Source organism: Trachypithecus francoisi, unplaced genomic scaffold (genome assembly GCF_009764315.1).
Source record: "Trachypithecus francoisi isolate TF-2019V2 unplaced genomic scaffold, Tfra_2.0 Lachesis_group13, whole genome shotgun sequence".
NCBI lineage: Eukaryota > Metazoa > Chordata > Mammalia > Primates > Cercopithecidae > Trachypithecus > Trachypithecus francoisi.
In genome coordinates this window covers 117,809,283-117,822,298 of record NW_022681458.1, presented here as the reverse complement: position 1 = coordinate 117,822,298, position 13,016 = coordinate 117,809,283, and the positions used below count along the sequence as shown (strand labels likewise).

The window sequence follows — 13,016 nt, the reverse complement described above, 5'->3', positions numbered from 1 at the left end:
TTGTTAAATGACACTTGACTGTCAGTTTGGTGTCACCTCCTCCAGGAGGGTCCCCCTGACTACAATCCCCCTTTACCCAGAGGCCACCATTGCCCGCTCATGTGTCAGCCTCCCTGGTTGAGACTGAGTTCTTGAGGGTGGGGCCTGGCCAGCTTGGGAGCTGGGTTGTATCTGCGAACCTTGCCGGCTCCTCTAGCTGGGTGCAGAGCTCCAGGGAAGCCACTGGGCCATTCCTAAGGAAGGCTGGAACCCAGACCCCTGGGGTCTGTGGAGATCCCACTCCAAGGGGGCCGGGAACATCCAGAGCCCTGCCCCTCCCCACCCACCTTCAGCCCTGTCCCTCCCCACCCACCTTCATGTCGTAGACGATGATGTCACCGAGCACCAGGTACACCTTCACGGAGTAGAGGGTCTCCTAGTCGAACTCCAGCGGCAAGTTGCAGAGCTACAGGGCCTTGAGATAGAAGTGCTCCGCCAGCGTGCCATGGCCCAGCAGGTGCTGCAGAGCAGCCAGCCGGTGGTAGGCCACGCCCTCGTTCAGCCGGTCCCCTGGGGTGCAGGCCAAACGGACAAGTGTGAGAACGTGGCTCCCTGGGGCAGTCAGGGCACAGGCCCCTCAGGAGCAGGTATGCAGATCCTGGGCAGCACCTGGCTTGCCTCCAGACACCTGCGGTCACCTGGGCAGCTCTGGCCAGTCCCTTCAGGGTTCCCAGACTCATTTTCCCATCTGCAAAGCAGAACTACTAAGGCTTGCCCCTGTCTACTGTGAGGCTTTGGCAAAGTTGGACATGCATGGCCCAGCTCTGCCTACACGTAGCCATCTGCCTTTGTTCACTGGTTTTAACCAGCGGAGCCCACAACCCATGCAGTCCAGGTGCTCGCGGGAACCCCGGCTCCATGCAGCCCACAGACGTGACATCCGACTCCTCCTGGGTGTGTCACCATCAGAGCCCCTTACCTTGGGGGAGTCACCGCATCCCTGAGTTCCAGGTTCCCCCCACAGATACAGAAACCCACCTAGGCTGTCTCTGATGTCCTCCCCTTTGCAGGGCGAGTGCCGTGGAGCCTGCATTCAATGCATTCCCACACAGCTGCACACCTACTGTGTACTGGGCCCCAGGGCACAAGGCGCTGGGGCATGCGGCCTGCCCAGGGTTCCCTGTCTGGAGGAGGACAGACGATCCTGGCACAGCACCAGGGGATGCCCGGCCTTAAGGGGCAGGCTACTGGAAGGGGAACTGGGATTTCATCAGCCAGAGAGCCGTGTGGTTGATGAGGGTGGGAGGGGCATAAGACAAAGGGAATGTGCCACTCGGCCTGGCACCTCCAGGGACCGAGATGCCTGGCATGTCTGGAAGGCAGAGGGCACTCTGGGCGGCCCTTGTGATCAGCAGCGGGAAGAGACAGAGGAAGCGGAGCTCTGCACTACGTGAGAGACCTCGGGTGTGCCGCACAGCCGGACGGGGAAGCCAGCTGGGCAGATCTGCCTGCCTGGATAGGAGACCGGGAAAATCCAGCAGCTGTTTCAGCTCCTGCCCTACAGACCTGGAGGCTGGGCTCTGGCAAAGTGTGGTCCTGGCAGGGCGGGGGTCTCAGGGGACTTACCCAGAGTGATGCTGAGTGCTAGGACCATGTGGGCAACCTCCAAGCCCTCCTGGGGCTCCTCCAGCGTGGCCAGCATTGGCATCAGCTTGTTGCACAGCTGCAGCTGCGGCTCTGCCTTACGGTTGCCCATAGTCACTGCCAGGGGCAGAGCCCGGTCCTGCCACACAGGCAGGTGGGGTCAGGCTTCCCGCAGCACCCACCTTGCTCAGCGCCCTCCTCAGAGCTCAAACATGTGCTTGGAGCTTCCCACGCCCTAGTTACCCCTGCACCTCCACAGAGCTCTGTGCTCTGGGATAACGCACGGTTCAGACACCCTTGTTGGGAGTTGAAGAGACACCTGAGGCCCATCTAGCTACACCTGGCAGCCTCAGACCAGCCTCTCCCACCTGGGCACTGGGGGTCTCACCAGGGGGAGCCAGCACTCTTCTCTGCTCTAAAAACACATTTATCTGTGCCCAGGGCTGAGCCACACTGTGAGCTCAGAGGAAGGGTCCCCACTTCAGGGTGCAGGCAGACTTGGGCCCTGGCCCTGGGCCTCCCACTGACATGCTGTGTGTCCTTGACATGTCCCTGTGCTTCTCTGAGCCTCAGCTTCCTCATCTGGAAAATGGGGACAGGACTTCCCGCTCATGGTTGCTTGAGATCATCAGGTGCAAGGGTAGAGCCACTGTCATGTCCACACCCGAGCGTTTGTCCTGGGCAGGGGGCAAAGTCATTATCATTCCCGGTGAGACCACTAGGCAAGGATAGGGCCATTGCCACATCCAGTCCCCAAGCGTTTGTCCCGGGCAGGGGCACAGTCAATATCATTCCTGGTGAGAGCACTGGGAAACGAAGCATGTACATGGGAGACCTTGCCTCCAGATGGGAGGCCTCTGCCCTGCCACACCTGTGCCTCAGCCCTCCAGGTGGCCCCCCTGAGGCCCACCCACATCAGCCCACAGGCCAGCTCACCTGGTAGAAGGACACGGCTTTCTCCCGCTCCCAGGCCCCATTGAAGATGTCTCCAGCTGCCTCAAACAGCTGCACCCCAGGTTGGAGTCGCCTGTGTACAGGACCACATTCTGTGCCACCTGAAAGGGGCAGAAGTTCTCTCAAGACCCACATGTGGCGAGGTGACCACACCCACCTCCGCCAGCCTCCTTCCTCTCACACACTGCAGGTACACCTGAGCATTTTTCAGACCTGTGCATTAGGGCTGCCCCACCACTGGCATGAGGACAATGAACTGATGCACCCCAGTGCCAGGAGGTGACTGAGCAGCTGCAGCCCAGGAGCCCGACACCTGTGAATCCTACCACCAGGGCTAGCCCTAGCTCACCCCCCCTGCACTCAAACAGTCTCCGTGGCCCCCAGATTGCTGGGATCCATCCCCTGGTTCCTTTCTGCGTTGCCACATCCCTGCCGCTGCTGAAGGCCACACATCAACAGTGTTGGTGGGTGGACCTGGTCCCCTCTTGGCCATGAGCTCTTGATCCTTCTCCTCAGCTCAAGGAGGTATACAGCAGGTGCTCAATAATGAAAGCTTCACCAGGCTCGTGGGCTTCACAATTTGTTCCAGATCACACTGTTTGGGAAAGCCGCTGAAAACAGCTGCTATGATAGATTCATTTTGTAAGGAGATGTGCCACGTGTCGCTTGCAGCAAGTTCTTCTGTGTGTTAACTCAGTGGCCACATTCTTTGAGCATGACCTGTATACCAGCAGGTGCTAGGCACTGTGAGGGGCCACGCCTCTGCCCTCAGGGAGAAGATGCTGGCCACTAGGGGAGGATGTGAGGTAACCAGTTGGAGGGAGATAAAAGGCACACAACAGGTACTCAGCAGTGGCTTAGGAATGAGTGGATGGATGGATGAATGGATGAGCAGATGTGTAGACACATGGATGGATGGGTGTGTGGATAGATGTATGCTTGAATGGATGGACGGATGGGTGGTTGGAATGATGTGTGTATGTCTGCATGTATGGGTGTGTAGATAAAGTATGTACATATGGATGGAAAGATGGTGGATAGACCAATGTATGGATAAACAAATGGACAGATAGATGAATGGAGGAATGGATTAATAGCTAGATTGGTGGGTGGATGGACGAATAGGTGAGTGGATAGATGGGTGGAAGGATGAATGGACTGATGGATAAGTGGGTGGAGAGATGGAAGGATTGGATGATGGAAGGATGGATGAATGGATAGATGGATGAATGAATGATGGATGGATGGAAGGATGAATAGGAGATGAGTGGATGGATAGAAGGATGAATAGGTGAATGGATGGTTGTTGGAAAGATGGATGGATGAACGGACGGATGGGTGATGGAAGGATGAACAGGTGAATGGATGGATGGACGGACGAACAGGTGGATGGATGGTGGCTGAATGGATGGATAAAAAAATGGATGAACGATGGATTGATGGATGGATGAATGGAAGGATGAATAGGTGAATGGATGGATGATGGATGGAAGGATGAGGAGGCGAGTGGATGAATGATGGAAGAATGAACAGGTGAATGGATGGATGATGAAAGGATGAATGGATGGATGATAAAAGGATGGATGATGAATGAATGGATGGATCATGGATGGATGGAAGATGGCTGGATGGATAGAAGGATGAACAGCTGAATGGATGGATAATGGAAAGATGGATGGACAAACAGATGAATGGATGGATGAAGAGGTGACCAGATGAATGAATGAATGATGGATGGATGAAATGATGGATGGATAGAAGGATGAACAGTTGGATGGATGGACGGACAGGTGAATGGATGGATGATGGATGAATGAAAATGAATGGATGGATGGAAGGACCCACAGATGTATGGGGAGATGATGGAAGGAAGGATGGGTGGGTGGGTGGATGGATGGATGGATGGACCGACCGACAGAGAGTGAACAGCACAGAGGCCCTCCTGCCTCCCTTGCCACTCACCTGGATGTACAGGTCCACCAGCTCGCTCTGCTGCAGGATGTAGTAGATCTTCTCTGCTTGCAGCCAGGCATGCGCCTCCTCTTTCTTCTGGAGGTGAATGAGAATCCCCAGACTTTATTTGGTGTAGTCCAGAGTGGATCTGTTGGTCCTGGAATCAGACGCAGGTGTCAGAACAAGGGCGCTCATCCTCCTGGAACCAGTCTGCCTCCTCCCGTGGGTCTGGTGACAGGTGAATCTGGAATGTGGAGACTGGGAACGGCCCTCTTGTGTGTGCAGTGTTCTGCCCTTCCCAGGCTGCTGGGAGGGCCAGGGTGAACACACACGGCATGGAAAAGATGAAGGACATCCTTCTGAGGGAATCGAGCATCATGCTGCCCTGTGGCAGGAGGAGTGTGCCAGTCCATCTCCCCTGCCTCCCAGACATGGCCTGTGTCTTCTCCAGATGCACCAGGAGCCGTTAGTGTTCAGAGGCTATCTAGGCCGATGGTTCTCAAGGTGTGCAGGCATCACAGTCACTCGGAGGCCTGTCTGTATAGCTTGCTGGCCCTGCCCCCAGAGCTTCCGGCTCCACAGGCCTGGGGCAGGCCCCAGAACTCCCACTTGTCACAAGCTCCTAGGTGATATAGATGCTGCTCTGCTGGTCCAGGGACTACACTTTGAGAAACATGGCTCCAGCACACTGGCCCATTTTCCTTCTGTGAACCTGAGGCCAAGACTGGAGCCAGTTTCCCGGGGCCCCATGGAATCGGGCTCCTTCCCTGCTCTCTCAGTAAGTCCGACACTCAAGGGGCTGTGACTGCAGCAATGTCACCGGGCCCTGTGGGTGGGGTGGCCAGGGCCATGGTTAGCCCACCAGGTCAGGATGCTCCAGGGAAGCCGAGTGGGCCACATATGGGACGCGAGACCTTGAAATCCTGCGCCCCAGGGAAGCAGATGACACAACTGGCTCTGTCTTCTGTGGGAGAGAAGCCACAGGTGGCTGCTGTGGTCACATTTAAGGGGACAGATGAAGGCCAGGAGTGAAGACTCGGGGCAGGCAGAGGTCAGATGACAAAAGCCACCATAGTAGGAAGAACAGCCCAGAGTGCACGTACTGCGTCTGCTTGGGTTGAGATGACCTTTGACCCAACAAAGGAGGCTCAAGCTGGGACTCACGGGCCAGCAGCAGCCCTGGAACGACCCCAGGCACACCAGCTCAAAGCATCTGATGCCAAGGAACCAAATGATCCAAAGGAAAGCGGCTGATGGGGCCCTGGGCCAGCTTCCTTGTGCCCCCCTCCCTGGCCTGCCCCCCTCCACTGCAAAGCCAGCCCTCACCGCTCAGTGCCCAGGAACAGGTAGAGCTGACTGATGGTCTCCAGGAGCAGCCCCCTCCAGCACCTTGTCGGTCACCTTGCAGACCACAGAGAGCTGGAACTCATGGTACATGACACACTGGGCCTTGCTGGGCATGACGACGCTGTAGAAGTAGCACAGCCGCTGGACGGCCCGCAGCTGGCCTGGGCAGAAGACAAAATGGAAGATGTCAGCCTCCCAGCATCGAAGCGAGGCTGGCTGGGCTCGGAGGCCCCTGCGCTGTGCTTGTCTCTTTTACACCTTTGTGAACCTGGGCCCCATAGGCGGGGAGCCTGAGCTCACACAGGCCATGCACCTGTGCCAGGGCAGACAACGACCACACCGTGACATGGGCACAGCTTGGTGCAGATGCTCATGGTAGACGCCGGCCTTCTTTACAACTCCCAGGGCCAAGGTCCTGGCCAGGCTCGGCCCCTGCACCAGGCCATTTATTTCTGCTTCACAAAGTCCCTCTGGCGAGGACCAGGGCTGCCTTCAGCCTGAGCTGATGAGGCCAGGGGCACAAGTAGCCCCTGTCGCAGATGGAACCCCGGGAGAGCAAAGCCAAGCCTCATATCTGCCACACATGGCATCATGTTGGGGGAATGGGGTTCAAAACCAGCCCCTGGTGTTCCCACACATGCTTCTCTCATGCAACCAGGCTCCAAAACCATAGGCTCACTGGTCTCTCCCAAAGCCACGGTGCTGGGAACAGTGGAAAGCTTCTGATTTCCTAGTGTCAGAAACATTCTGAAAATTAACACCGGACACCAGGTACGCCGAATGGACATCTGTCACACACGCCCCCCAATGACAGCTGAATACACGGTCCCCTCGAGCACCCATGGGACATTCCCAATGACAGACCATGTGCCAGGCCCCAAAACGAGCCTCAGTGAATGGAGAAGGACTGAGACCAAAGCAGAGGTATTCTTCAGCTGTAGTGGCACGAAACTGGAAATCAAGAGTGAAGGAAACGTGTGAAATTCAAAAATATGTGGAAATTACACACTCCTAAACAACCAGTGAGTCAAAGAAGAGACCATCAGGGACACTGAAAACTAATTTGAGAAGAATGCAAACAAATGCACAGCCCGGGCCAGCACGGTGGCTCACACCTGTCATCCCAGCACTGTGGGAGGCCGAGGCAGGAGGATCGTTTGAGTCCAGGAGTTTGAGATCAGCCTGGGAAAAATGGTGAAACCTCATCTCTATTAAAAAAAAATACAAAGATTAGCCGGGTGTGGTGGTGCACATCTGTAATCCCAGATACTCAGGAAGCTGAGGCATGAGAATGGCTTGAACCTGGGTAGAAGTTGCAGTGAGCCAAGATTGCACCACTGCACCCCAGCCTGGGCAATGGAGCAAAACCTTAAAAAAAAAAAAAAAAAAACAGTGTATCAAAAACTCCAAGATGCAGCTAAGGCAGTGCTGAAAGGGAAATTTATAACTGTAAATATCTGCATTCAAAGAAAGAAGAAAAATCTCAAATCAAAAACCTAACTTTCCACCTTGAGAAACTAGAAAACAAACTAAACCCAAAGTGAATAAAAGGAAGAAAATAATAAACGTGAGAGTGGAAATGGGAAGTAAAAATACAGAGAATGGAAAAACAAAAGAGATAGTCAACAGAACCAAAAGTGGGTTTTTTGAAAATAATAACAAAATTGACAAGTCTTTCACCAGACTGACCAAGAAAAGAAAGATGGGACACAAATGACTCAAATCAGAGACTGAGCACCATGGCTTACGCCTGTCATCCCAGTGCTTTGTGAGGCCGAGGAGGAAGGATCGCTGAGGCCAGCATTCAAGACCAGCCTGGGGGAACATGATGAGACCCCATCTCTAATAAAAATAAACAATTACAAACCCAAGTTTCTAAAATCAGAAATGAAAGAGGAAACATTATTGCCGACCTGACAGAAATAAAAGGATTCCATGAAAACACTATGAACAATTGTACACCAACAAATCAGACCATCTAAACACAACAGCCAAACTCCTAGAAGGACACAAACTACCGAAAGTGACTAAAAAATGACCCCAAGTAAGCATGTGGGGTATCAACCCCACCCTCGGTCTCCTCGACCGTTCAGCGCAGGGTGGGGAGACAGGGACGCATGATCTCTATTCCCTGGCCTGCATTTCCAAGTCTGAATCCACCAGCACCCTGGGGAGGGCCTCGCAGGAGGAGGTACCACAGGCTATTGTGCCAGGAGCCACCGGAGGCTGCAGTGGGGGCTGGGTTGCTGGGTTCCTGGAGGGTCTCCTTCCAATCAGAGAATACTCCTGGGGAAGAAGCCTGGGTATGAACCCCCCACCCTTCCTTGGGCAGATGTGTGGGACCGGGGCCCCTTCACACGGTCCTTTCCAAAATCTCATCCCTCCTAGGGCCAGGAGTGGGTGCCAGGCCTGTGCTGGGAAATGGGCAGGTTTGGCCACAGCCCCTGGGGCTCTGGTCCAGGCCACAGGAGGCACCTCTGAGTGGTCTCACTGTGCCATGACAAAGCGCTGCAAGGCAGAGGGGACTCAACAGTATCCCTTGTCTCAGCCATTTCCCTGCACTCAACTTCCTCATCTATCCTCTGCGGCCTAGATTTCGGACAGCCCTGCCCACCTACTGTCCGTTCACTGCTGCGTGTGCAGTGACTGTTCCACAGCACTCCATGGCTCCCCAGTGCTCTTGGGGAAAAGGCAAGCCACAGCCTGAGGCCCCAGGCCCTGCTTAGCTCTCCAGAAGAGCTTCTCACCATCCAGCACCCAACCCACCCACTCCCAACTCTGCACCTCCCTGTATGAGCCCTGCTCACTCACCCCCGCTCACACCCCCGTTCACTCACCCCCATCATACCCCCGCTCACTCATCACGACTCACGTCCTACTCATCCCCGCTCACACTCCTGCTCACTCACCCCCACTCACCCCTGCTCACTCACCCCTGGGCCTTCACACAGGCTACACCACCAGCCCCTCCCCCACCACCACTCCCTCATCCACACCTAGTACTTGACTAAATCCTCTCAACCCTCTGGTCCCAGATTAAAGAGGCTTCCCTAACCTGGGGCCAAGTGCTGCCCCACCATCACGCCACTCACACTTTTGTGGCTTCTCTGGCCTGAAGCTCACGTTCCCACGCTCAGCACCTGCCTCCCAAGGACCCCACAAGCTCCATTTGTGGGTGGGGCCTGGCACACTCTGCACGAGCTGCTTTTGCATGAACTGCTCTGTGGCTTTGGGCAATCACCCACCGCTGTGTTCTCTGTGAAGTGGGATGACCAGTGCGCAGGGCTGCCGAGACACCAAGCAGATAACACAGGCACAAGAACTGGCGTTCAGGGCCTGGCTCATGGAGGGGCCCCAAGTCCCTGCTCAGCAGCGCCTGCCTTGATCCCAGGGTTATGGCCAGGGATTCCCAGCACGCAGGACTTTCCGTGCTCAAGGCAGGATGGTGCCTGAGCAAACCGGAAAGAGCTGGCTGCCCCAGTAGGGCACAGAGGGCCTGGCCCTGCATGGGAACCGCCTGTCTCCAGGGCGCTTGCCAACATCTGCTGCTGGCCATGACTCAGCACTTTCGATGGTGGAAAAACCACCACTTGTTTCCGAATCACAAACCCCAGGTGTGCCCTGACCCGAGTGGCCCCAGAAGGCGCACAAGAGGAACTGGGGCACTCACTCTCCACGCGGTCCATCTCCACGGCGACCAGAAGGGCCCACTCATAGTAGCCCTTGCACTGCTGGGCCGGGCCCTGGCGGGTGCAGAGGTGACCCAGCTGCAGGAGTACGTGGGTGAAGTCCCAGCCACACTCCAAACAGGGAAGCCTCGAGAACAGACGCACGGCCTCCAGGAGGTAGTGCTGGGCCAGCCTGCTGGCACCCGCGTGCAGGCACAGGGTCCCGAAGTTGACCAGCACCACTGCCTGGTTCCTCCGCTGGCCCAGGTCCCAAACCACCCACAGGGCGCAGTAGTAGCCCTCGGCTGCCTGCCTCGTCCGGCCCGTCCTCTTCAGAGCCATGGCCACCATGTTGGCAATCACACCTTCCTGGTCTTCGCTAGCCACCACTGCATCCTGGACAGACTGCAGGATGTTCAAGGCCACCAGGCTCTGCCCATGAAGCACGTGGAGCCAGGCCAGGGCCACCAGGGGGTCCACGATGGCACAGACTCCGGCAACAGCACTGGCTTCCATCACCTGCGTCATGAAGGTGATGGCCGGCCCATAGTAGCCTTGGTGGCTGTACAGCTGGGCCAGGCTGGTGTGGAGAAGGCCACGCAGAGCCTCGCCTGTGCCCGGGGATAGGGAGGCCAGCTCTAGGAAGGACAGGGCCTCCTCGGGCTGCTTGAGGTGCACGTGGTGCCTGGCCAGCAGGAAGCAGGCCCGGGCCTCGGCCTGCAGGCTCTGGCCACCCACCGCCCACTGCAGTGCCAGCTGCAGGAGCTCCCCGTCCGCCTCGGTGCTGCAGATGTGGCCGGGCATCCCCAGGAGCAGGGCCATGGCTTTGGGAACCACCTGTGTACAGTTCTCCCGGTTCTGCTTCCGGTAAATGCTGGTCAGGTGGGCGTACACAGCCACCACCTGGAACAGGTCCCCGAAGCTGCCCTCCAGGGTCCCCAGTGTTTCGTCAAAGTACACCCGGGCCAGGGACAGCTTGAGCCTCCTGCTGCACAGCTGCCCCAGGAGGAAGCAGAGCCTGGCCAGGGCCATGAGGCCAGCTTTCTTGGCCGCCCCTCGGGCCTGTGCCAGGCGCCCAGTCAGCTCCTCCTCGTCGCTAAAGCTGCAGAACATGCCGCTCAGCCATGGCAGTGCCACGTTGTACAGGCCACAGAAGCTGGCCTTGTATCCGGGGGTGTTCAGGAACAGCAGCCGTGAGCTCAGGGCCTCTGGATCCTCCCAGTCGTCTTCAGCTTCCAAGCAGAGGGAGGGCTCCTCAGGGTCCTGCAAGCTCACGTTGCTGGATGCCGCACAGAGACCCCAGGACACTGGCTCCTGGGGGCAGCCTGGGCAGGCCTTGTATTGTTCTAGAACATTCCTCATCTTCGGAAGGGTCTCCTGTGGCTCCAGGCCCAAGCAAGGTGGCGGAATTTCTGCAAGTCACAAAAATACCTAGACAGATTAGAGTCCAGCGGTGAGTCCTTGGTCCACTGGGGGCAGGGTCCCCGCATCCCCGCCCTCTGTGTCCCTGGTGCAGCTTGCCATGAGCCCTTGAGAATTATGTGCAATGCAAACCCGGGCCTGGAGCACGTAGGAACTCTGGCACTATGGGGACAGAGAGAACACGCAGGCCCGTGGCCCGACTCTCCTACGAAACCACCCTCCTGTCCTGTTTTGTCGCCCACCTGACAGCATGGTTTGAGGAGACTATGTCAGCTCAGCGATCCCTCAGAGATGCCTTTCCCTTTCGAAAGAATCCAAGCCTTCTAAGTGGACCCATGTGTATGCAGCACCACAACTACAAATGTCACTTCTGTCACATATTGGGCCCCCGGTAGGGTACAGGAATCCATGAAATCCTCAACAGCCAATCAGAGCTACTGATCAGCTCAAAAGCTGCTATGCAAAATTGGTAAAGCCACCGACGGCACAGGACAGGGGTGTTGTACCCAGGTACCAAGCTCCGTGCAGGGAAACGGACCATCCCTGCAGGAAGGATGGGAAAGCTTCCAGGTCCCTGTGGCCACCTTCACCTTGGATGGTCTGAAAACCTGAAGCCCACAGTTCCTAAAGGGTTCACAAAGGCCAGCCTGCTCCAGTATCCCACTGGCACCTGCTGGCTTTGGTGGATTCCTAGCCAAAGCCCCCTCCCAGAGGTGAGCAAACGAGCGCATTTCCTGTTGGAAAACCTGGGATGAAAAGAGGCATTACAGGGAAGGAAAAAACTAGATTTAAAGAGACTCTCTTTTTCAGGCTCACATGTAAAAACTATTTTCAATACAAACTGTCTCATTCATCTGTAAAGCCTTGGAATTAAAAAATTAATAAATATGATTTAGAGGCAAATATCTGACTCGACTTCACTAGATTAGCTAAGAAATCTCCCCCACCCGGCAGAGGCACACAGCCCCTCCCAGCACTACCCTGGTCTCTGGGGCAGCTGGAGAGCCACGTGCCTTTGCTCTAGGGACTTTGGCAGAGGGTGGAACCACCCCCTCCCCGAGGCTAAACCTACTACAGCCTTCCCTTCCCCACTGGCTTCCCAGGCCTCCTCTGGGACCTTGTGCCTGCATCCCAAATGTACTGGGATGGATCCCATTCCCAGGGAACTTCCAAGGGCCCTTGGTGCGTCCACATCACCAGGCTGTCCACATGCGGACCCTGTGTGAGGGGAAGAGACAGAGCCCCAGAGCGGAGACGGGAGGGCCTCCCTGAATCAGCCCCTCAGGAAAGAGCAGACCCTTCAGGGACCTCAGTTGAGGCCCCTGCAACCTAAGGCTCTGAATTCTGCTACCCGCTGAGGGCAGTGTGGCCTCCCATTTCTGAGGCAGAGCACAGGGCGAACTGCAGCTTCTCCAGGCCATGAGAAAGGAATCCCCAGCTCCATGTGGGCCCCAGCAGTGGAAAGGATGTCCCATCTCGGTCGGGGACCAGGCGGGAGTCAGCATGTTCATTGGAAGATGTGTGGGACCCCACAGCCTCCAGTGTCAGAGTAGACGAGAGGTTCAGGCCCACCTCAGTCAACGTCCCCCAAGCCCCCAGCCCGCACCACAGAGGGGTGACAGCCCCATCCAATGCCCACCGTACTCAGCTCTGTCACCTCCCCCGGCGTTACCCCAAGGCCCAGCTCATAACCAGAGGAAGCCTGAGCCACCTGCAAAACCCACCTTGTTCCTGTGGCTGCTCAGTCTCAGCTTCCTCTACTGAGTCTGGCAAGGGAGAAAACAGAAGCAATGAACACCCCCAGCCAGCACCTCTGGTCTTATGTCGGGTTGAGCTGGGTGTCGGTGTTGCAGGGTGAGAGCATTGCAGGGGGCAGGGGTTGAAAGTCATATCATCCTCTTCCCTCCTGGATCATGGGAACAACATCACTGGGGGGTGTACACTTTCTGCGATATTGGGAGTAATATCGTCTTCTGTGCCTTGGAATATTAAGGACAATATCATGGGGGGGGGGCGTGTACATCTTCTGCAATATTGGAATAATATTAT

The 13,016-nt window shown here is 56.4% G+C and overlaps 1 pseudogene; it reads right to left on the bottom strand.

Annotated features, from left to right (window-relative positions):
- LOC117095273 overlaps positions 1 to 13,016 on the bottom strand; it is a 1,129,150-nt pseudogene that overhangs the window by 4,103 nt on the left and 1,112,031 nt on the right.